Source organism: Protopterus annectens, chromosome 2.part1 (assembly GCF_019279795.1).
Source record: "Protopterus annectens isolate FY-2018-M chromosome 2.part1, PAN1.0, whole genome shotgun sequence".
NCBI classification, from domain to species: Eukaryota; Metazoa; Chordata; order Ceratodontiformes; family Protopteridae; genus Protopterus; species Protopterus annectens.
Genome location: NC_056729.1, coordinates 1,383,430,303 through 1,383,453,751, shown reverse-complemented (window position 1 = coordinate 1,383,453,751; position 23,449 = coordinate 1,383,430,303). Strand labels below are relative to the sequence as shown.

At 45.0% G+C, this 23,449-nt stretch overlaps 1 protein-coding gene across 4 annotated transcripts in view; it reads left to right on the top strand.

Moving 5' to 3' along the window:
* Nucleotides 1-1,429: 1,429 nt before the first annotated feature.
* Nucleotides 1,430-23,449, top strand: part of LOC122794455 (small vasohibin binding protein) — a 345,118-nt gene continuing 323,098 nt past the window's right edge. For 2 of the 4 annotated variants that reach the window (XM_044062857.1, XM_044062858.1), the window contains exon 1: nt 1,430-1,706. The gene's annotated coding sequence lies outside the window, so the exon portion shown is untranslated. The remainder of the gene's footprint in view (nt 1,707-23,449) is intronic. The other 2 variants (XM_044062860.1, XM_044062859.1) reach the window with 2 other exon arrangements.

Sequence of the window (23,449 nt, the reverse complement as noted above, 5' to 3'; positions counted from 1 at the left end):
GCGAATTTTGTTAGCCAGAGTCCCTTAGTGTTGGCCTGTACTTCAGAGAAGTAGATGCCAAACGAGAGCAGTCCCAGGACTGAACCCTGAGGTACTCCACTTGTCACTTGTCTGGAGCTGGATTTGGAGTCAGCTACTTTTACAGTCTGGGTTCTGTCAGTAAGCCAGTTGGCAACCCATCGAGTGACGTAGGGATTTATGCCCAACTTAGTAAGTTTATCTATGATTCCAGAGTGTGGGATGGTGTCAAAGGCATTGGGGAGGTCCAGATAGGCTGTGTGGACCGCCTTACCCTCATCCACAGCTTTGGAGACTGATTTGAAGAAGGCTCTGGAGACTGATAAACATCTATTATGCTAGTAAGGCTGCATCTACCATATTATCAGGCCTTCCATGTAATTTATGCTTTAACACTATGACTTTATTATGTCTGTTGAGTTTGTATTCTGACCAACAAATGTGTGGTATTTTAAATTTTGCCCTTGAATGTTACAACATAAGTATTTTTGTTAAGGTCGCATTCTGACATAGTAATGAGTTGTTGTTATGTGTGCTTGAATGTTATGACTGTGTTCTGTCTGTCTAGGTTATCATTCTGTTAACCATATGTATCTGGAGAGTTATCACCCGTGCCTCTGTTGGAAATGGGTACCTCACGAACCAGTATGACTCTCTCGTTAAACCAAAGGACAAATAAATATATATACATTTGAAATGACATACTAGTATCATGGATATTGCTCATGATATAAAAATATCACGTTCTTAGATACATAAAAATACAAAGAGAAATTAGGACGTAAGGGATTGCACACTTGTAATCATACCTCGGAACTTCTCAATGCAAGAAATCTAGACAACGCCTGACAAAACTGGATGTGTGGCAAAGGTTTTCAGCTATAGTGATATATAGTAAAGAGCGCTGATGATCGGCAACCTTTCTCTTTATGTTGCATTGTATGCAGGTACTTACAGTAAGGGATCGGGACATAAAAGTTTGCACTGACCAAGTAAGTTATTCAATCTGCAAAAATGCTTCGGAACCACAGTAGGATTGTGTTTAGTTTCCCAAGGGAAGGAAAATAATCATGGAAAATGTCAGGATACGGTTTAATTTAGAAAGCTGAGGGTATGGAAGGGGTGTGTATGCTGGCGTCACAATGTGGGTGGTGCTCACCGAGTCAGACTGAGAGTAGGACACTCCTAAATTAAAAATAGCCAAACTGCTAAAAAAAATAAGGGGAAAGGTGCAGAAAGAGTGACACAGATGCACCTTACAGTACTTAAAGTACGCATTAGTGGGAAAAAATGTGTTCTGGAAGCTGCATCTTTGACACTTTCTCTTTAAAGACCAAAACTAGACAGAATTAACCGTGGTACGGTATGTATTGTAGGACACAATTATTGTCGGTCCTGTAAATACGCTTCCGGTTCCGCTATTTCCGTTCGTTATAAGTTTAGCTTTTTTTCTGTACGTATGAAAAATAGAGATCGGAAGTTATATCTTATGTTGGATCTTTGGTACATGTGCGACTTTGCTCTCTATTGAGTATGAAAAGTTATAGTACAATGAAACATCAGTTTGTGTGTATTTAAACTGGTATTTATTTACTTAGTGGGTTATTGCTTTGGGTTTGTTGGCATCCTCCTTTGACGCAGGCGCAGGTATATTACCGGCTACCGGACACTCGAATTTATTTTTTAAGGTTGGTGCTATGTTTCATGCACATATTTTTTGTGTTGATCTATTAAGGACGTCTGCCAAAGTAATTCCAAAATTTAGAACCGTGCTAAAATTGCAGCTGCAAACTTCAAGTTATGTTAAAAAAGGAGCAATTATTAGAAGTGAAAAATGTTTGGAGTTCAGCCCAAAAACAATCCATAGAAGTAGGTACAGTGTTTGCACAGTTATTCCATTTCTCTGTTAATGTCAATTAGTAGTCCTAGACCTCAGATACCACATATAGGAAACCAGTTGGACAAGTCTTAATGCACCCACTGTATTGGCTTACTGATTACTTCTAAGTAATGTGTACAGTAAAATGTTGTGACACTTCACATTCTATTAGTACTGTAAGAGTATCCAAAGGCTCATTATTCCCAGTGTCATTGTATTTGATGTTCATCCAATAGCTATACACCTTTTAGTTTAAGAATTCTGGGCAAAGCTAGAAATAAAGGAGGAGTGGGAACCAAGGCCCCAAATCAGGGGCAGATTGTAAATTTTGCTGTAAAATAAACTTGCATTTTCTGAAAAATATGAAGTTTTACACTCAAATGTCTGTAACTGAGCACAGTGGCCCCTTTGGTATGTACCTAACCAGGCATATTCAACAACTGGAATGTTCTTACTGATTATTCCCCAAGTGAATACAGGGTGTAAATAACATGTCCTTTGTAGACTGCGTCAAAACCCTATCCCTGTATTCAGTCTTTTCATCTGTTGAGGAGAGGTCTGTGCCTGGCTTGCAGTGCATCTGTGGACACCACTCTGATGGAACTTCTCCATGTCCGCAAAAACAAACAGCACCATGAATACCTGTTCTAAAGGCTTAAACCTTGCCTATTATGTAAATAGGACTTGATAGCAAGATAGGTATGTATCCCAGAAACTACCCCTTGTTTGGAGTAGGCTCCCCTAAGTTGGACACCTGGATGAGGAACTGGAAATTCACCCAGGGTTTGGCACCTGCACTTGTGCTTCTAGTGGACCCAGGCTGCATGTAAATGGTTAATCTCCCAGATGTCTTCTCGTAACTGTTTCATCTCCCAAACCCCTGCTTACACTGCTGAGGGTAACAGACCTTATTGTAGATTTGGAATGCATAGCTAAGCTCAAAAAGATCTCAGAGGTTGTTAGCCTAGTACACATCTATGAGCTATTATTTAATGATGTCAGAACCTGATCATTTCCTAGAAAACCATACTTTATGAGGGACAGACATGTGAGGGAAAAATGTGGATGTTGTGCAGAATTCTGGACAGTTAGATGCCTGTTCATTTCATTGTTTTGGGAATCTGCAGTGAGTTAAAGCTTAAGCAATGAACATGAGAGCAGTAACAAATACAACAACCAAACAAGTGGCACTGGATAAGCACTGGGTAGCTGCTGGTTTGTGGTCAGTGAAAAAACAGGTTGTTTATCAATTCATTCACTTAACAACTAAGAGACACAAACACACAATTCTGTAAAATATAGCAGCCCTTTGCTTTTCCTGACAAAATACTCACATAAACATTAATTTAAAATTTTAGACAAATAACACATTCTCTCTCACATTTGGGAAGCAGATAACTATTGATGTATTTAAGTACTGTAAATAATTCTAAGCAGACAGGAGTAATATAGGCAAGTTTGAGGTCAAGGGTGATATTCAGTATAAATAATAAAATGTTATTACTGGATGTGAATGTGCTTTATTTTCCTCAGAAATTTCCACTTATTATAATAACCTAGTGACGTTATGGTATTTAGTTATGAATGGCCAGAGATAGAAAAAGGAACTGTTTCGGCTAGCAAGAGTGCTTCCATGTATTTTCATGGGAAGGTATAAACTATGAGAAAGGGGGTGTTTGAGTTTATATAGATAAAAAGGTGTATAAGAGGATTAGAGTGTGTGAACAAATAATGATAAGTAAAGGTGTACATAAAGTCTGAAGTTAGTAGGGCACAAATGTGGCTAAGAAGAGACATTAAAGGAGTAAAGGGTAGGGTATGGTGAAAAAAGAAAATGGGTAGGGTAAATTTACTATTTGTATGTGCAGAGTATTTGAAAAACTCAAGTAGGAAAATGGTACAAGGGTCATTAAGTAGCCACAGTCTTTCCTGTCTTTTCAAAACAAGGCTGCCTTCTACATGAACTACAGAATTAACTGGCACCCCACCTAAGTACCATGTTCAATCATAGCCTCACCTCAGGCTTTGTGCCCATTGAATGGCGCATCACGGCAGTTATCCCACTCCACAACGGGGGGGCCACAACAGACCCTGGGAACTACCGCCCCATTAGCCTGACGAGCCTGGTCTGCGAGGCCATGGAACGTATCATCATAAAACTCATAAACAAAGACATTGGAGATCGCCAAACTCTGGACCCCACACAGTTTGGGTTTGTAAAAGGCAGATCAGGTCTCCTAAACCCGATAGACTTCTTTGACGTAGTCACCAAAGCCATAGAGGAGGGTAAGGTGATTCACACAGCCTATCTAGATCTCACCAAGACATTTGACACCATCCCCCACTGTGGAATTATAGATAAACCTCACTAAACTAGGTATAAATCCCTATGTCACAAGATGGGTTGCCAACTGGCTTACTGACAGAACCCACATTGTGAAAGTAGCAGACTCCAAATCAGACTTCAGACCAGTGACAAGTGGAGTACCACAGGGTTCAGTCCTGGGTCCTCTCCTGTTTGGTATCTATTTCTCTGAAGTACAGGCAAACACAGTAGGTCTTTGGCTAACTAAATTTGCAGATGACTGCAAACTAGGAGCCATAATCGAAACTCCTAACGATGTGGACATCCTACAAAAGGGCCTCACTGAGACAGATGCCTGGTGTCAAAGCCATGGTCTCAAGCTCAATGCCAAAAAGTGCATTGTCATCCCCTTTGGTAAAAACTCTGTACCCATGAACTACCACATAGGCGGTAGTCTACTTAACACCAAAAGTGTGATAAGAGACCTTGGGACACAGGTGGACAGTTGTCTCTCCTTTGATAATCACATTGCCACAGTGGTCAGGAAATCCTTCTACGTGGCACACCTCATCACAAAAGGTTTCTCATCCAGAAAAAAAAGAGGTCATTGTTCCCCTTTACTCATCACTCATTAGACCCATTATAGAGTACAACGCCCCTTTTGGTATGTACCTCACAAGACATCTGCAACAACTGGAAAGGCCGCAAAAATACCTCACAAAGAGGATTACTGGCCTCAAACAGATGCCTTACGCAGACAGTCTAAAAAAAACTCCAGCTTTACTCCGTCGCATATCGCATACTCGGAGGCGATCTCTGCCTAACATACAAAGCTATGTCAAACCCAGAGCTGTTGGACATGCTCCACTTAAAGAAATCCCAATCCCTCCGAGCTACACGCTCTAGGGACCTAAATCTTGTCACCACAATAAACTGAACATGCTGGAGGGATAGATTCCTGTCCCAGAGACTTCCCATACTCTGGAACAGACTACCTATCTATGTCAAACAGAGCTCCTCATTAGCACTCTTCAAGAAAAATCTTGATGATTGGATGGGAAATAGGAAATTCACCCTGGGGATCACTTCTGTGGTTCTGCTTGACAAGGGCACAGGAAAATAATTTTCTTGGGTGGCGAAAGCCAGGATACCTTTTTGGCTAGGCTTATACAGGCCCTAGGGCTAATAGCCTAGTACCTACCTATGAACCTATTTGACATAGTCGATCATGTCTTTTGCTGCAGAGACTTCCTACTGTTGGATTCGGCACTAAAGCAGTGTGATGGCTTGAGAGCTACCTATCCATTTTTACAGAGTCTGTTGCATAATTGAGTCCTCTATCACTGTACTGTGCAAAGCAGGGGATATCAGAGAGATATATCAATACTTGACCATTATGTTTTTTCCTAATTTACTATGACAAGGTGTTCCAGGTAATTATGCATTCCTTCGATATGCTGATGCTTCTTAGTATTTGTTTTAGTTGTTAGGTCCTTAAAACATTTCACTGTGTTGCCTCAGAGCAAGAGGTTCTCCGGTTCGATTCTTGGCTGGAGTGCCTTCTGTGCATGTCCTCTCCGTGGTTGAGTGAATCTAAAGACATGCAGGTAGGTGCAAGCATGTGTGGGTGTTCCTTCTTTGAAGGTTGGGTGCCGGGCTGGCAACTCGACACCATAAAAATTCACTGCCAGTCATTAGCAGACTGGAGTTCTGCTGTGGCGACCTTTAACTGGGAAAAGCCGAACGAAGACAATTCATACCTAACAAATTTAATTGATAATGTGATCATGTGGCCCAGGCAGGTATGACCCTAGCCCTGAGTAGCATCCTACCTTCACCCAGAATGATACCACAATATAATGACAAAATGATTGACTTCAACAATTGGCTAAGCTTCTGGTGTCATTCAAAGGGGATCCAGTATCTGTCTGCCTGGGACGACATGATCGACAGGCCACTATGCTTTGCCAGAGATGGTCTACACCTGTCGCCCCTGGGATTCAGGTTACTGGCTAAGGCTCGTGCCACCCCTATAGTGCCTTTTTTAGGCAAAGTTCAAAGGACAAAACCACCACTGTAACAGGTACAAGCATGCAGAATCTGAAGGTAATGCTACTCAATGCTAGAAGTCTAAACCTCAAAATGCACTCTCTCGAGGCACTCCTAAAAATGGAGAACATTGATATCTGTGCATTAACTGAGACCTGGCTCAAGGCTCCAGAGAGCACCAGGCTACAACTCTTACAGCACTTTTTGGCCACCAAACCAGGATCGAAACACTAAAGGTGGAGAAATGTCCATATTCACCAAGGATATTCACACCACCAGGCTAGTTGCCCAACACAATGCGTCTGAAATTCTCCAGGTACAACTAATGCTAGGTAAGACTGCAATCCAAATTGTAGCTTGCTACAGATCCCCCACCATGCCCCAAGATTCTCACTACACCTTTCTAAACATACTGGGAAATATTAATATACAACCAAACACCCTAATACTGGGTGATTTCAACTACCCTGCCATTAACTGGGAAAACTACTCGTGTACCAACACCTTTGCCCAACGGTTCTTGGAATTCATAAATTCCAATGCCCTGGATCAACTAATCCATAGTCCCACCAGGGGCTCCAATATCCTAGACCTGGTCATTACCAACATGGGAAATCGATGCTCCACACCTATGGTCACCCCCTCGTTGGTCAGGTCAGACCATAAGCTAATCACCTTTAACATCCCACCTCCCAGTAAGGAAACCTCCATAAAAAACTTCTCCAAAGCCAACTTCATGCTACTCAAGTCAGAAGTTACAAACTTCATGACACCCATGCAGACGAAAACTGCTGAGTCCTACACTAAGGCACTGTACGAGCACATCCACTTATGCATGAGTTGTGCCATCCCAAGTAGAACCAATATGTTCTCCTGCAAAAAAAGGAAGCCAATCTGGTGGTCCCCTGCCATTAACAAACTTTACAACAAAAGGAAGAAACTGTTGCAGAAAAGAGGAAAATCCCATGTGCAAAAAACTCCCTTACCAGCTTCAGTAAGAAGCTAAGATCCCTCATAAAATCCTCCAAAGCTAGTTACGAAAATAAAATTGCCAAAGATTCCAAAGACAACCACAAGGCATTCTATAACTTATGTCAAGAATCTAAATGGCAATGCTCAGATCGGCTCTGAGCTACAACAGAATGGCATTAAATATACTGATCCAAAGGATATTGCCAATATCCTGGCAGATCGATTCAGTGCCAAATTCACCCCCCCCTCTCAACCCTTAAATGGCCCATCTCAATACCGGAAGATTGCCAAATTCTGGTAACTGCCACACAGGTAAAAAAATGCACTCTCCAAAGCTAAGATTACAGCATCCATGGGACCAGATGACATCCCGGGCTGTGTACTACATGAACTACAGAATGAATGGGCACCTCACCTAAGTGTCATGTTTAATCATACCCTCACCTCAGGCTTCGTGCCCATTGAGTGGCGCACAGCTACAGTTATCCCACTCCACAAGGTGGAATCCACCGCCCTATCAGTCTGACAAGCCTTATCTGCAAGGCCATGGAACGTATTATCATGGAACTTATAAACAAAGACATTGGCAACCTTAAAATATTGGACCCCACCCAGTTTGAATTCGTGAAGGGCGATCTTGTCTACTGAACCTGATTGACTTCTTCAAATCAGTCTCCAGAGCTGTGGACGAGGTAAGGCAGTCCACACAGCGTATCTGGACCTCACCAAGGCCTTTGACACAATCCCCCACTCTGGAATCGTAGATAAACCTACTAAGCTGGGCATTAATTCCTACTTCACTCGATGGGTTGCCAACTGGCAGAACCCACACTGTAAAAGTAGCTGACTTCAAATCCAGCTCCTGACAAGTGACAAGTGGAGTACCTCAGGGTTCAGTCCTGAGACCTCTCTTGTTTGGCATCTACTTCTCTGAAGTACAGGCCAACACTAAGGGACTCTGGCTAACAAAGTTCGCAAATGATGTGGATACTCTACAAAAGGGCCTTACAGAACAGATGCTTGGTGCCAGAGCCACGGGCTCAAGCTCAGTGCCAAGAAATGTATAGTTATCCCCTTTGGGAAAAAAACATGTACCCGTGAATTACCACATAGGTGGCAATACACTAAACACCGAAAGTGTGATAAGAGACTTGGGGACACAGGTGGACAGTGGTATCACCTTCAATAACCACATTGCCACAGCAGTCAGGAAATCCTTCAGTGTGGCACACCTCATCACCAAGGGCTTTTCATCCAGAAAAAAGGAGGGCATTATCCCACTGTACTCATCCCTCATTAGATGCGTTATAGAATACAATGCCCCATTTGGTATATACCTCTCAAGACATCTACAACAACTGGAAAGGCCGCAGAAATACCTCACTAAAAGAATCACAGGCCTAAAGTAGATGCCCTGTGCTGACCGTCTTAAAAAACTCCAGCTATACTCTGTCGCATATCGTCTACTCTAAGGCGATCTCTGCTTAACATACAAGGACATGTCAAACCCAGAGCTGCTGGACATGCTCCCAATCCCTCAAAGCCACACGCTCCAGGGATCTAAACTTTGTCATCACAATAAACAAAACATGCTGGAGGGATAGGTTCCTGACCCAGAGACTCTCCAGACTCTGGAATAGACTGCCCATGCATGTCAAGCAGAGCACCTCTTTGACCTTCTTCAAAAGAAACCTTGATGATTGGATGGGAGAAAGGAAATTCACCCCGGGGATCACGTCAGTCGCCCTGCTAGACAGGGGTCCAGGGAAGAAATAGCCAGGGAATTGTTATGGCTAGGCTTGTATAGGCCCTAGGGCCGATAGCCTAGTACCAACCTATGAACCTACACAAAAGCGGTTCTCTGTAAGAATAGTGGCATGGCCGGAACATGGAGTCAGGAGGCCAAGAGATCCAGGAAATAAGGCTGGGAGTGTGCATGAGCCTCCCAGCACTGTCTGGATACGGAGGTGACCGCATAATGCAGATCACCTCATTTGCTGGTGAAAGCCATGCAAATGAGGTGAATTTGCGATCCAGGAGGCAGACAGGCATCTATGTAGGAGCTGTGTCTGCATGAGAAATGTATGCTGTTAGTAACCGTACTGGAATGTCAAAATAAAAAAGGGGCTGTGACAACTAAAAGCATGTATTAGGTGCAGTAGGCATACCAATTGCCAAAACAGTGACAATTAAAACCAATGAAATTAATGAGAAATCAAAAAACATTTTTTAACACATGACAGACTTAAGTGTTCAGTGGCGCACAAACATAATAGATTGTAAAATTAAAATAGCAAAGTATGAGCTATAAAGCTATTTTGAAGTTCCCCATTATACTGGCTAGTAGGCAGTCATACCATGGCAGGTTATAGTGGTTGCTATAGACTCTGGAGTAGTGCGGTGTCTAGGGTATATGCAATTAGGTGTATGTAAATGAGCTAAGTTTACTGAATAGCAAAATGGGCCACCGTGTTCTCAGGTACCTAACCATGTAGGGGCTACAACGTGGTAGTGTAGGTAGAAGAGGCAGCTGACATGAGAAGGGGTGTGTCATGGTTTGTGTAAGCACATTGGAGCTCACTGGCTCCTGTTTGTGCTCAACTAAGCAGAGGTAATCAGGGGTGTGTGTCTGAGACTGCTAAGCTGTGCTTAGTTGGTTACAGAAATGCTGAGCCTGTTCGTGTACACAGGAGGGCTCTCTCTGCTCAGCAATGTTTACACTAACTCCATGGGTTTGCGTGGAGTGCCATGGGGCTTAAAACTGAAGGAAATTGAAAATAAATAAATAAAAAGAAATGGCTAACAAAAGGCAATCGACTATAAATGACTAATAAGCCCTCTGCCACTCAAAGTAGTTCAGTCTAACCCCTCAATAATGTAGTTGGCAGGTGGAATATGTCATGGGCAGCCAAATACACAGGCTGGATCTGCAGCACACCAGTATAAAGTATGCAGACACCCTTCAATCTGATTTTCCCACGTACTCTTCACCATTGGAGTACACACTTGGAGAATTTTAACTGACAAAATGATAGGGTCTGCTGCTGCTTTGCTACATCTCTACATCCTACAGGCTGAGGGCAGTGATGAGGATGATGCTGACAACCGGCCCAGACAGAAGAGGAGGAGTGTTCAGACCCAGGGTGTAACTTTTCAGAGGCTACTGTACATGAGCTGGAGATAGTAGAGCGCTACAGGGTGGGCAGGGACATACTACAGCAACTTACTGAGCTCTGCTGCTCTTACCTCAGACCCAGAGCCAACAGAAAGGGAACCCATCCCAGTGGAAACAAAGGTATGTTTGGCCTTAAGAATACTAGCTACAGGCACTTTCCAAAGACCTACTGGGGTACATCATGGGGATCTCACAGGCATGTCATGCTAACACATGCCAGTGAGCAAATTTATTTCCCCCAACACCCATGAGGAGAGATCCACCAATATGCATCTCTTCCACCATTTAGCACACTGCCCAGTGGTACTGGGTGCCATAGACTGCACTCATGTGCACATCAAAGCACCACCCAGTGAGGAGGGTAGAGCCTACGTCAGCTGCAAAGGCTATTATTCCATCAACTGCCAGGTCATGTGCATTGTCCAGGGCATTATCATCAATGTGTGTGGTGACAGTCCTTTCAGTTATCACGACTTCCACATCTGGCACACCCCACAGCTGTACCAGGCATTTGCCAGGGGGGACATCCTGTACGGCCATCTAGTGGGGGATGCCTGTTATGCACTAGAACCATGGATGATGACACCCATCAGAAATGCATACGCACCTACTGAAGAGGGACACAGCCCCCCCCACCACGGCCAAGGTCCCCACAGGCACAGGGGGGACTTGGAGGAGGAACCTCCTCAGCCTGTCCCAGTAGGCAGACGTATGCGTGCCCAGTACACCCTGGCCTTGGCAAAGAGGCAACGCATAGCACATACATTGACACCCTAGGGACCCAGGGACTGGCACTTCACTCCGACACGCATACACAGTAAAAAGGATGCCACACACATCACATTACCTGTACCTTACTATGTATAGGCTGTGTACTGCGTGCATCTGACAGAGTCAGCCCTGAAGCACTGTTCTCACAACTGCTGCAGGCACAAGGTAAGTCACTCTTCTTAATAACAAATGAATGGAGTATTAGACTGTAGTAGAATATCTATGGTATTGCTACATGTATGCAAGAGAATGGGATGGGCTACCGGGATAGCAGCAGACAACTGACAGCTATGTGGGACAACAGGAAATGTCCGCCAAATATTGGCTGCCCCAGAATACGCAGTAGTCTCCAAGGTGCTAAAATGCAAGGCACTGTTTGTGGGGACTAAGAAACTGCAGGTCATAGGTCACATGCATGGATGTCAATGATGGAGTCCTATACGCACTTCTCAGCCTCTCACAGCAAATCATCTATACAAAGCCATAAAGAAATGTGTGGCAAAGGCCCACAAATAGGGACAATGATGAAATATTGCTCTGACAAACTTAGACAGTGATATTAGAACAGGTCTTGCTGTTGCATGAAGTCTCTGATGGGTAAGAAGTCTGAAACTCAAATGTCTGTCATTAGTTTCTAACTTTGGCTCTTTAATGATATCCCAGTATTTTCTAAGACAACCACAATACTATGCTAAATGGACCCAAAATATGAAGCAAACATCTGGGCAGTCTACAGAAATTTGTACAATTGCGAGGTATGTCCCTCCCCCCCCCAACACACCTGTGTTCCCATAGAAATACAGTAACATTTATGTTTGTAGGGTAATAGCAGCAGACCACACATTCCCACGGCTGTCCCAATCAACTTGCTAACTTGTTCCATGTCCACTATATGCAGGGGTCAATGTGCTATATGTGTGTATGGTTAATACTTTCAGGAAGTAGACAGCACTTACTGTTGGCTGTTGTGGCTTAGTGGTCTATGTACAGTACTGTGGTTGACAGAGTCTGTGATCTGAGACTGGCCATGCCAACTGTTTTGCATGTCCGCTACACCTACAGTAGGAGTTGTACACAAGTTGTACACCCTGTCCAGAAGTCAGTGTTTGTAACTGCAGGAAAGCTGGACAATGGAGGGACAGGGGGCCACACATATGGACAGTACACAGTTTGGAGCAACCTACACAGCGCTTAGTAGAACAGCAGGTTGTGACAAGTCATTGTAGTACCAGGTTATAAATGGCTGCCACGTGACTGCGTCAGTACTGACAAGTCAGTGGCCACCATCCATAGCCCTTGAATGACAGGGTGTCACAGAATGTCCACACTTATGCTTCACATATCTGCTCTGCTCCTCATAACATTGAATATGCCTGCCAAACTGTGCAAAACAATAAAGGGTGATGTGAAATATCAATGACAGACAGTTGTGAAGCAGATGTCATACCCATAAAAAAATGTAAGCTAATACAAAAACGTTCTACCAACTGTCTACACTTGGAAGAGCAGTAGTAACACCCTGTCCCCATGTCTGGGCCTGTGTCTGACTGTTATATATGGGCCTGTCCAGACATCAGTCTGTAAGAGTTTGACAGCTGTGGCCAACGTGTAGCCTTATAATAACACTGCAACACAAACCATCTGAGTAACACAGCAGATGTAGGGGTGCAATGATGGACAGCTTGCTAAACAGGTGAGGAGGGTAGAATCTACATCAACCACAAGGGCTTTCACTCCATCAACTGCCAGGTTATGTGCAGTGCCCAGGGCATTATTATTAGTGTGTGTGCTGGCAGCCCTGGCAGTTAGCATGACTCTCACATATGGCACGCCTCACAGCTGTACCAGGCATTTGCCAGGGGGGGGGACATCCTGTACGGCCGTCTAGTGGGGGGATGTTGGTTACACACTGGAACAGTGGATGATGACACCCATCAGAAATGCACACACACCCACTGATGAATGCTGTAATGAGGCACACGCACAAATTAGCAATATTGTAGAGCATGTGTTTGGGATGCTCCTGTCACGGTTCTGCTGCCTTTACATATCTGGTGGAAGCCAGCAGTATTCTCCAGCCACACGTGCACACATGTTCATAGTATCTGCCATGCTGCACAGTATGATCTTGCAGAAATTGCTGCGGCAGGAACAAGACAGGGAAGGGAGACACAGCCCCCAACAATTGCGACTTGCAGGATGAACCCCCTCAGCCTATAACCGTAGGCAGACATAGGCTTGCCCAGTCCACCCTGGCCTTGACAAAGTGGCAACGCATAGTGCATAAACTGACATCCTAGGGCCCCAAGGACTGACACCTCACTCCGACTCACATACACACAGTAAAATGGATGCCAGCCACATCACACTACCTATACCGTCCCATGTATAGGCAGTGTACTGACTGCATCTGACAGAGTCAGCCCTTAAGCACTGTCCTCTCAACTGCTGCTGGCACAAAGTAACTCACTCTTATGAACAATAAATGAATGGGGTAGTAGACTGTGGTAGCATATGTATGGTATTGCTGCATATATGCTTGGGAATGGTGTAGGTTACCAGGATAGCAGCAGACAACGAACAGCTATGTGAGACAACAGGAACTCTCACCCAAATACTGGCTGACCCAAAATATTCAATAGGCCCTAAGCCAGCAAAATCCACTGCACTATGTAAGGGACTTACAAACAGTGGGGTCAAAGGACAAATGCATGGACGTCAGTGTTGGAGTCTCATACATAGCTCTAATCCTCTTACAGCATGAAATCTGCACAAAGCTATAAGGGACAAGTTGTAAATATTGCACTTACAAACATAAAAAGTTGATAGAATAACAGCTGTTGCAGTACCATGAATTCTGTGAAGGTCAAGAAGTGTGAAACTCAAATGTCTGCCATTACTTTCTAACTTCAGTCTGTATTGTATTCACCATTATTTGCCACACCACAATTTTATGAAAAATGGGCCCAAATTATAAGCTAAACATCTGCACAGTCTGTGAAGATGTGTACACTTGAGAGGTATGCCACCTCCCCTCAACACACCTTTGTTCACATAGAACTGCAGTAACATTTATGTCTGTAAGGTGATAGCAGCAGGCCACACATTGTCAGGGCTATCACAGTCAACTTGATAACTTGTTCCCTTTCTGCAATATGTTTGTGTCTTTCAGCTTTTCCCAGTTAGGGGTCGCCACAGCGGAACTCCGGTCTGCTAATGATTGGTAGTTGATTTTTACGTGCCGAGTTACCAGCCCTGATGCACAACCTTCAATGAAGGTATGCCCATTCACGCATGTCTCCACGCAGAAGACGCTGTAGCTGAGAATCGAACCGGACAGCATCTTACTGTGAGGCAACAACGCTACCGCAGCACCACCACTGCAGGTCAATATGCTATGTATGTTTGTGGGTAATACTGCCAGCAAATAGACACCACTTACTGGTAGCTGTTGTAGCTTAGTGGTCTAAGTACAGTAATGTAGTTGTCAGGGTCCATGGTTTGAGACTGGCCATGGCAAATATTTTGCATGTCAGCTTTGCCAACCGGAAGCAGAGTACACACTGGCCAGAACTCAATATTTGCTACTCCAGGAAAGCTGGACAATGGAGGGACAGGGGGGGCCACACATATGGACAGTACACAGGTCTGAGTAACCTACACAGTGCCTAGTCGAACAGCACGTTATGACAAGTCAGATGAGTGCCAGGATATAAAGGCTGCCATGTCACTGTGTCAGTACTGACAAGTCAGTGGGCACCATCCATACTCTTGGAATGACAGGGTGTCACAGCATGTCCACACGTATGCCTCATATATATCATAACATTACATTTGCCTGCCAAACTATTGGCAAACCAATAAAGGTTGATGTGAAAACAGCAATGACAGACAGTAGAGATGCAGATGTCCTACCTAAAAGTAAATGCAAGCTAATACAAAAACATTCTACCAATTGTGTACGTTTGCAAGAGTAATATTAAGAGCCTGCCCCCATGTCTGGCCCTGTGTCTGACTGTTATATATGGGCCTGCCCAGATGTCCATCTGTAAGAGTCTGACAGCTATGGCCAACCTGTAGCCTTAGAATAACAGTGCAACACAAGCCATCTGAGGACCACAGCAGATATATGGGACACAACGATTGACAACCTGCTAAACAGGTACAGTCAGTGGAGTGAGGTCTGTAACCCTGTGTGTGATGTTAGGACTTCTACCCCACTCGCACCATAACTACAAATACATAACAGCAGCAACTGTGGACAAAGGCTGTGACTGCACTACAGAAGGACAAAGAGACACCTATAAGGGGAAGGGGAACCACTGGCCAGACAAACATAGAATGTGCACACTATAACAATTTCTGCTGTAACATAGTTCCCTGCAGTGTATGGGGTCAGTAAACAAATGTCTGTCAGTACTCCCTTCCGTTACTCTATACTGATCTACCACTCACATACCAGGAAATCACAGTGCTATATAGAATATACCACACATATTATGGTAAACTCTGCTCAGTCCAATGCACTATGTACCCACACCCCAGGATATGACTCAAGATTTTTTTTTTTAACATTTGTTGACCGGGAAAGCCCGACTGGGTTCCACAGAGCCTGTTTTCAGTGGCGGCCCGGGGATAAATGCTCCAGATGCATGTCTTTGGAATGTGGGAGGAAACCAGAGTACCCGGAGGAAACCCACGCGAACACAGGGAGAACATGCAAACTCCACACAGAAGGCACCCCAGCTGAAAATTGAACTGGAGAACCTTTTGCTGTGAGGCGACAGCGTTAATCGCTGCACCACTGTGCCGCCGTTAGTAAGGCTAGCACACAGCCAGGAGATTCCTCACACAGTATATCACTGAGGTGCTGGACTGTTTACACAGGCTCATCAGCCAGTCAATTTTAGCACACACAATCCTGGACCGGACTACAGCTACCTCTGGAATGGAGTCAAAACTCTTACTGTTGAAGGTCTTACTGGGCATGCTGCTACACTTAGAGAATTACAGACCATGTATAAACCCACATCTGACTATACAACTCTGTTGTCCAGATATGTCTTCACATACAGACAGCTATGTACACCTTCACTGTGTCTCCCCAGCCCCATCACACAGGATTACCAGCAGCTTTCTGGAGGTGACAAGTGTGATATATCTGCATCTGTTGAGTGTGATAGGCATACATATGTAGAAGTAACATATACAAATATATCAATTACAGACAGGGAGAGACAGAGACTGATAGAGAGAGAGAGAGAGAGAGAGAGACACACCCTGAAAGGCATAGACTGATGTCCTCATGCAGACAGTTGCACACCAGTTGTAGCCACCGGCATGTGCCAGTACAAAGGTGACCTCCATTGTGTAATAGTATTGAGGTAGGGGTTGTAATCTCACCTCACCTGCCATATGTGTGTGTGTTTCTAGGTTAATATGAGGCTTTTTCCACCAAGTAAACCTCCCATTGTCCTATTTACAAGGCCTGCTGATGTCATTCACCTTAGAAGTACCTTTGGACACTCTTCAGCCCTATAAGCTCCGTGGCGCACATGATAAATACGTGTGTGCGCCATAACTCCTGTGTGTTGGTTATACCATTTTGAGGCCTGTTCCACCCTGGTGGACCCCCCCCCACAATTGTATTACTTTACAGGGCCTGTTCATGTCATCCACCTTAGATCCACTGTTGGAGACTATCTAGGCATATAAGCTCCGTGGCACTTACGATAAGTAGGCAGCACTATAGTACATACAACTAGGTAGGTAGGGGGTTGAATATCAGTACAGCCAACTGTATTATTGTAGATATGTGTTTGTGTGAAGCGTATCCCGTGTGACTGTTGTGCATGTTGGTTGTACCATTTTAAGGTCTGTTGAAACCCTCCCCATGGCATTACTTTAAGGAGCCTGTTGTCACCCACCTTAGATGCACCATGTCAAACTCTACAGGCCATACCAGTCATCTGTACAGATGTATCCAGAATGTCCAGATGTTTGCAGCATATATGTGGTCCGTGTCATAACAATGGGGTATTATGACAAACTATTGGCAAATATGTGACAGTTGCTGTACTGACAAACATGTCAACTTCAGATGTCATACCTGTCTGAAACATCATGCTGATGCAAGATCTGTCACCCTATCACTTGTCTAGGTTTGTAAGACCAATATGTGAGAACAGTCCCTGTTGTGTATGGTTTATCCCACCACTCATGAAGGCTTTCCCAAGATTAATTGGTGTAAGAGGTTGTGAGTTATGTCCCTGCATATACTCTCCGTGGCGCATGCAATATGTACGTAGCACTATGGTACATACAAGTAGATATGTAGGTGTTCTAATCTGACTTTTGCCAACTGTGTGAGTGTATGTGTCTGTATGCATATCCCCTGTGTCTGTCTTGCCTGTGTGTATGCGATGGGTATACCATTTTGTGTGGCTGTACCACCCTGTTAACTCCCCATTTCTAACCTAGTCAGGGCCACTACTGATGTCATCCGCCTCAGAAGCACAGTTACACATTTTCTAACACAAAGACACTGTGTCGCGTGCAATAGTCATGTCAATTTGTATTGTACACAACAAGATAGGTAGGTGTTCTAATCAGACAAGTGTCAACTCAGTTTGCTTGTGTTTCAATGCATATCCCAAGTCATGTGTGTGTGTGTGTGTGTGTGTGTGTGTGTGTGTGTGTGTGTGTGTGTGTGTGTGTGTGTGTGTGTGTGATGGCTTTACCATGTTAAGGGCATGTGTACCCCCCCATTGGCAATCCTCACAGACCCTGCAGTTGTCACACACCTGAATAGTAGTGGCAGACATTGCAACACTATAGTAGCGGTGCTGGGCTTGTGTTTTTTATTATTTATTTATTTGCATTTGTTAACCGGGTTGGTCCAGCTGGGTAAGAATTACCCTTTTTCAGTGGAGACCCGAGGGGAAAAGCCCCAAACAGACATACAAATACATACGAATAGAGACAAATTAACAATATTACAGAGGAAAACAATGTTATGGGTACAATGGATAAGAAAAACAAACAATGAAAGTTTGAGAATATGAGTAAGGTAGGCCAGAGGCATGCATGCAAAAGATTTATGAAAAGGTGTTCTGAGCAAGATCTCTGAATTAAGTTAAAGTAGGCAAAGAAATGATGATTTAGGTGTGGAGTTAGTAGTGTGGGAGTTTTAGGTGGGAGCATGTGAAGGACATTCCCATTTGGAGGAGAGATGGGAGAGAAGCATGGATTTGAAATTGTTGTGGTTAGGTATTATTTATTATTTATTTATATATTTATATATGTGTGTGTGTGTGTGTGTGTGTGTGTGTGTATAATCAGTATTGTATGTAAAATTAGGCAGGCAGAGGTTCTACTGAGAACAAGGGCGGGTCATGTGTGTGTGTTTGTATATCACCTCGCAGCAGTGTAACTGTGTTACAGTCATCAGCATACCTCTCAAACCCTCACAGACAGACATCTGGTTAAAGCCATATGGAACAGTGGGGCAAAGGCCAAACATTGAGCACAAGCTTCACATATTGTTGTGACACACATGGACAGTAGGTATCAGTACAGGTTGTGCCTTTGAATGCACTTTCCATAGGGTATGTGTTGTGATAAGACAATATCCATCATTAATCTGTAATGTTAGTTTGTCGGGCTTTTCCAACAGTTCACCAGAAAACCACAATGTTATGACAAACAGAAACAAAATATGTGTCAGACATCAGAACATTCTGCAGACGTATGTAGAGGTCAGAGGTATGGCCACCATCTGTACTACCCTGCAGGTTACAGTCCATGTTTGGCAAGGGGTGACTTATGATGACACCTGAAACAATACAGAGGTCCCGAGAGTGTAGGACAACAAACAGTTCATAAAGTTGTCTACTAATTGCATAAAGCAGTTATTGCACATCAGAAGCACCTTAATGTTATGACAAATAGTGTAATCTTAGGTAATGCCACACACAGAAGGTGTCATAGTAGCACACCAAAGGAAGTCCTGTGTGTTGCACTTGCCGTGGGTATGGTATGTCCTGCCAACTGTAACGTTACTACAAGACATGTCCCACAGTCCACATTTTATAAGGTGGCAACCACAATCTGTGTCGCCTTTGCGTGTGCAATATGTAGACATGTGAAGGCCCTGTGACTACATGCTGCCTCCAATGACCCACATGTACATAGGCATGAATGTTAACTGGCACCACCCACATATATAGGTACTGACTAAGGCTGGGTCAACTGTAAGTATTGTGCAGTCTGTCATTGAGCCACAAACTGCTGTTGAAACACTGTAATGGGCCATACAGTGGGTATGGAGTGGTGCCAAGGTCCTGGTTTAATCCTGAATGCAGACAACAGTGTCAGCATACCATACAGCAAGGACATGGCCCCACTATTCCCCACAACAGCACCAACCCCATAAACGCACAGACTGCGATGACAGACCTGGGTAGTCAGGATGCCGACAATGTTGTAGTCAGGCAGCAAGTAGTGGCAGTGGTCAGAAAATGCTTGCATGTGGTTCACCACATAGGTAAAGGGAACGCATCCAGGCAGATGGTGGCCAGTACCTCTGAATAGTCCGCACTCACTACAACAATTCATTAGCAGCTTAGCCGGTTTGCTATGCACGTATGCAGACATCAGCAGAAACTGTAAAGGCTATGTTAACACCCACAAAGGTCAGCCATGGTCCTCAACACCTGTTCCACGCAGACGGCCTGTAATCAGTATTGCCCCACTAGTTACCGGTCAGGTTGTCCACAGGTGTCTGAGCAATGGCTAGATGACAATGTTGTGCTGAGCCCTTAAACAGCTGTCCCATATACAAGAGTATAACTCTGTGCACATTATCTGCACGAGAGGACTGCATTGCATATGAGGTAGCAAAAAATGCTGGAGAGTCAGGTTTGGCTCCCAGAGGCTGCCCTGTGTCAGGACTACACTCCCCAAACATGTCAAACACACTACCATGCATACCCTCATCACCTGCATCAAGGTTCAGTGAATGGGAAAAACAACCTCTGTCCCTGAGGTTCGACCTTTGTCCATCAAAGCCAGGAACAGCAGGTGATGATCGATGATTCTGTTGGGGATAAAGTAATGGCTAGGCTTGCAAGGGACCCAGGACCAGTATGGGGATAATTACTGGCTAGCCTTGTAAGGGACACAGGGCCAGTACTCTAGTAACCTCCTCTGTATCTATGAACCTGTGATCCTACGGAACACCCAGGTGACATGTATGAAGGCTAGCTGGCTGTGTCAAGGGTATACATGCAAAGTTACGCTGTCTGCCCCCATTGTTCCTCACACACTGTTGCAGGCATACGCACCTAGGTAAACATGGACATATACAGCCATACTTTGGCAATGAAAAGGTCTCTGTGTTTCCACTCCGCCATACTGCTTTGGTAATGGCAGCAGCTCCCCAGGACACACACACACCTGAAACAGAAACAGAATAAGGTCTATGAGACAACAGTCAGTCAGCAGTACTAACAGCAATAAAGCATCATGGCATAAAGGTACATACACTTCGATGCGTACCCATGACAATTGGCAGCAGACAGCATCTTACACGGTGTAATAGTAGTACACTACACACTGGCATTATCAGTAATATATAAGCCATGTGCATCAAACACATATTAGCATGTCCCTGCATCGATGGTATGGTAACAGGGATGTGGCACAGGTATCATCACATGCACAGGGTGTGGTGTGGGGTTGCCAAAGGCCTAGGTTGGGCCATACAGTTGACATTGTGTGTGTGTGTGTGTGTGTGTGTGTGTGTGTGTGTGTGTGGAGGGGTGGTGTTCAGCTGGGCCATGGAGAGGAGCTGTGTGTGTGTGGTGGTGACCTGCATGTGCTGTGTGTGTGTGTGTGTGTGTGTGTGTGTGTGTGTGTATGCATACAGTCAAGCCATGTGCTAGCCCTACACAAGGGTATGTTGGATAGCCGCAGACCATACATGGCAGGATGTATAGTTCACAGTCTCCGACCACGGACATGGGAACTAGTCCTGCCAGGAGTGTCACTGGCATCACCTTGCACAAGGCTAGATGTGGTACTACTCCCTGATAGTGATTGCTGTCTGCTGGGTCCATGTCCTTCATGGGACTGGCCAGGACCACATGCCCATGACCTTCTATGTTGTGGTGTGGACAGCACCCTCACTTCAGCAGTGCTGGTGGTACTGCCACTATGGGAGTGTGAATTTGCATGGCCATGTGGGCTCTCAGCTGATGTTGCTGACCTACGTACATGTGTCCGCCCTACTCCCACCACATGTTCAAGCACAAACATTACACGGTTAATGACTGACAATGTCTCACCCCACTGTCTATCCACGACATCAGCGAAATTATGTACAGCATCACCAGTGCCATGGATGGGTAGCAGTCCATCTTCAAGCACCCTTGTCAATCTGCCTGTGTGGGACCTTGGCAGCTGCCAGGCTATGGCTAGTATGTACAGTCACAGATGCCATAGTCGCCAGACTACCCTGTTCGATGCCACCACCCTCTGTCTGATATCTGTGGCTGCTGAGGACTGGATATGTGTGGGCATACTGACCGTGTGTGGGGACATTGGGGGTGGAAGTGGGATGTCAACCAATTGGCACAGATTCAGCCCCCAGCAACCCTACCTGTGCCTCACTGTGGCCACCATCATCATCAGAGTCCGATGAGACACTGATATCAGGTTGTGAGGGGGACAGGCCCCAACCCCCATGTTCACCTGTGAGGGGAAGACAACATAAGTACATTATTTCCTGCAATATAATGTTTGCTGATCCCCACACACACACACACACACACACATACACACACATACACACACACACACACACACACACACACACACACACACACACACACACACACACACACACACACACATACATACACATACATACATGGGGTACCACAAAGGCATTATACAGACCACACCTTCTGACTGATGCCATGCACGACACACAGTCGGACTACAACAGACGCACTCTGGACAGGCCCTCAGCAACATGAAGTGGAGCTACATCCAGTTAATGTTGCTACTACTCTACACCTGTGAGATACGTGAGAAGTGGGAGTATGTGCACACTACTAATGTACCCCTGTATAGCACAGTGGCTACACTTATACAAAAGTACGTGCCAATATATTAAAGCTCCTGGGATGAACAATGTGATGCACTGCATTGAATCCCACCACAAGTGAACATGCACATATTGCAATATGGCTAAGCTTAACAGTTGCTATGCCTAGGGTATAGGTGAGCCACAATGTGACAGTTCCACACTCACTGGCTTGAGCTTGATGTACCCCAGCTACACCAGAGGGACTTATGGAGTTTTGGGGGAGAGCTACTGTCAACGCACACACACACACACACGTGGTACAGGATAATGTGTGCATTTATGAACATTTTCACTACAAGTTGTGATACTACCCAGATTACTGACATTCACAATATGTATGCACATGTGTGCATTACAAATCCCTACCCACAAATGCAGATTGACCTGACATATGCAGACAAGTATGCAAAGGCTGCCACTATGAATGCTACAGTATTAATGTGATGCCCACTGGGGCCTTGCCTGGACGCTCCTTGGCTGTAGAAGTTGTGCCACCCACCTCCACGACATATGTAGTCATGCTTTCCTGGGAAGCGGTGGCTGAACCAAGGTTTGCAAGGAACTCCGCAGTGGCTGAGGGTGGTGGTTGAGTAGCAGGCCTTCCACTTGTGCCAGCACGGTCCCTGGCCACAGCTGCAGCCCTTTGCCATGCATTGTGGGTGAGGTCTGTGGCACGGAGTCGGACCTGTTCATAGCTCCTGTCCCGGTGGTCCACATTGTTGACATTTGCTACCACTTCTGCCCACAGGCAGTGTGTTGCTGCTGGTTTTGTCAGCTGCTTCCCAACAGTACCTGGTGATGGGAGTCTGAGGGCATCAATGATTGTAGCGGTCTATGCTTCTGAGAAGGGCGGGTTTCGTCTTTGGTACAAACCACCTGAAAGACATGAACAGGGGAACACATCACAGGACCACATACATTGGCCACCATTATGTACAGACCGTACACATCCACTTTTGCCAGCACTATCCACTGCTAGCACCCACATCATAGCCCTGCCATCTATCAGCACAGTCTGTGTGTGGGTATCGGCAACATACTGGCATTACAGCATGCGTTGGACCCTGATCCTGATGTTTCACGTTCCCCCCAATGGGGGCCATTAATGTTCATAACTCTCTGTTAGTC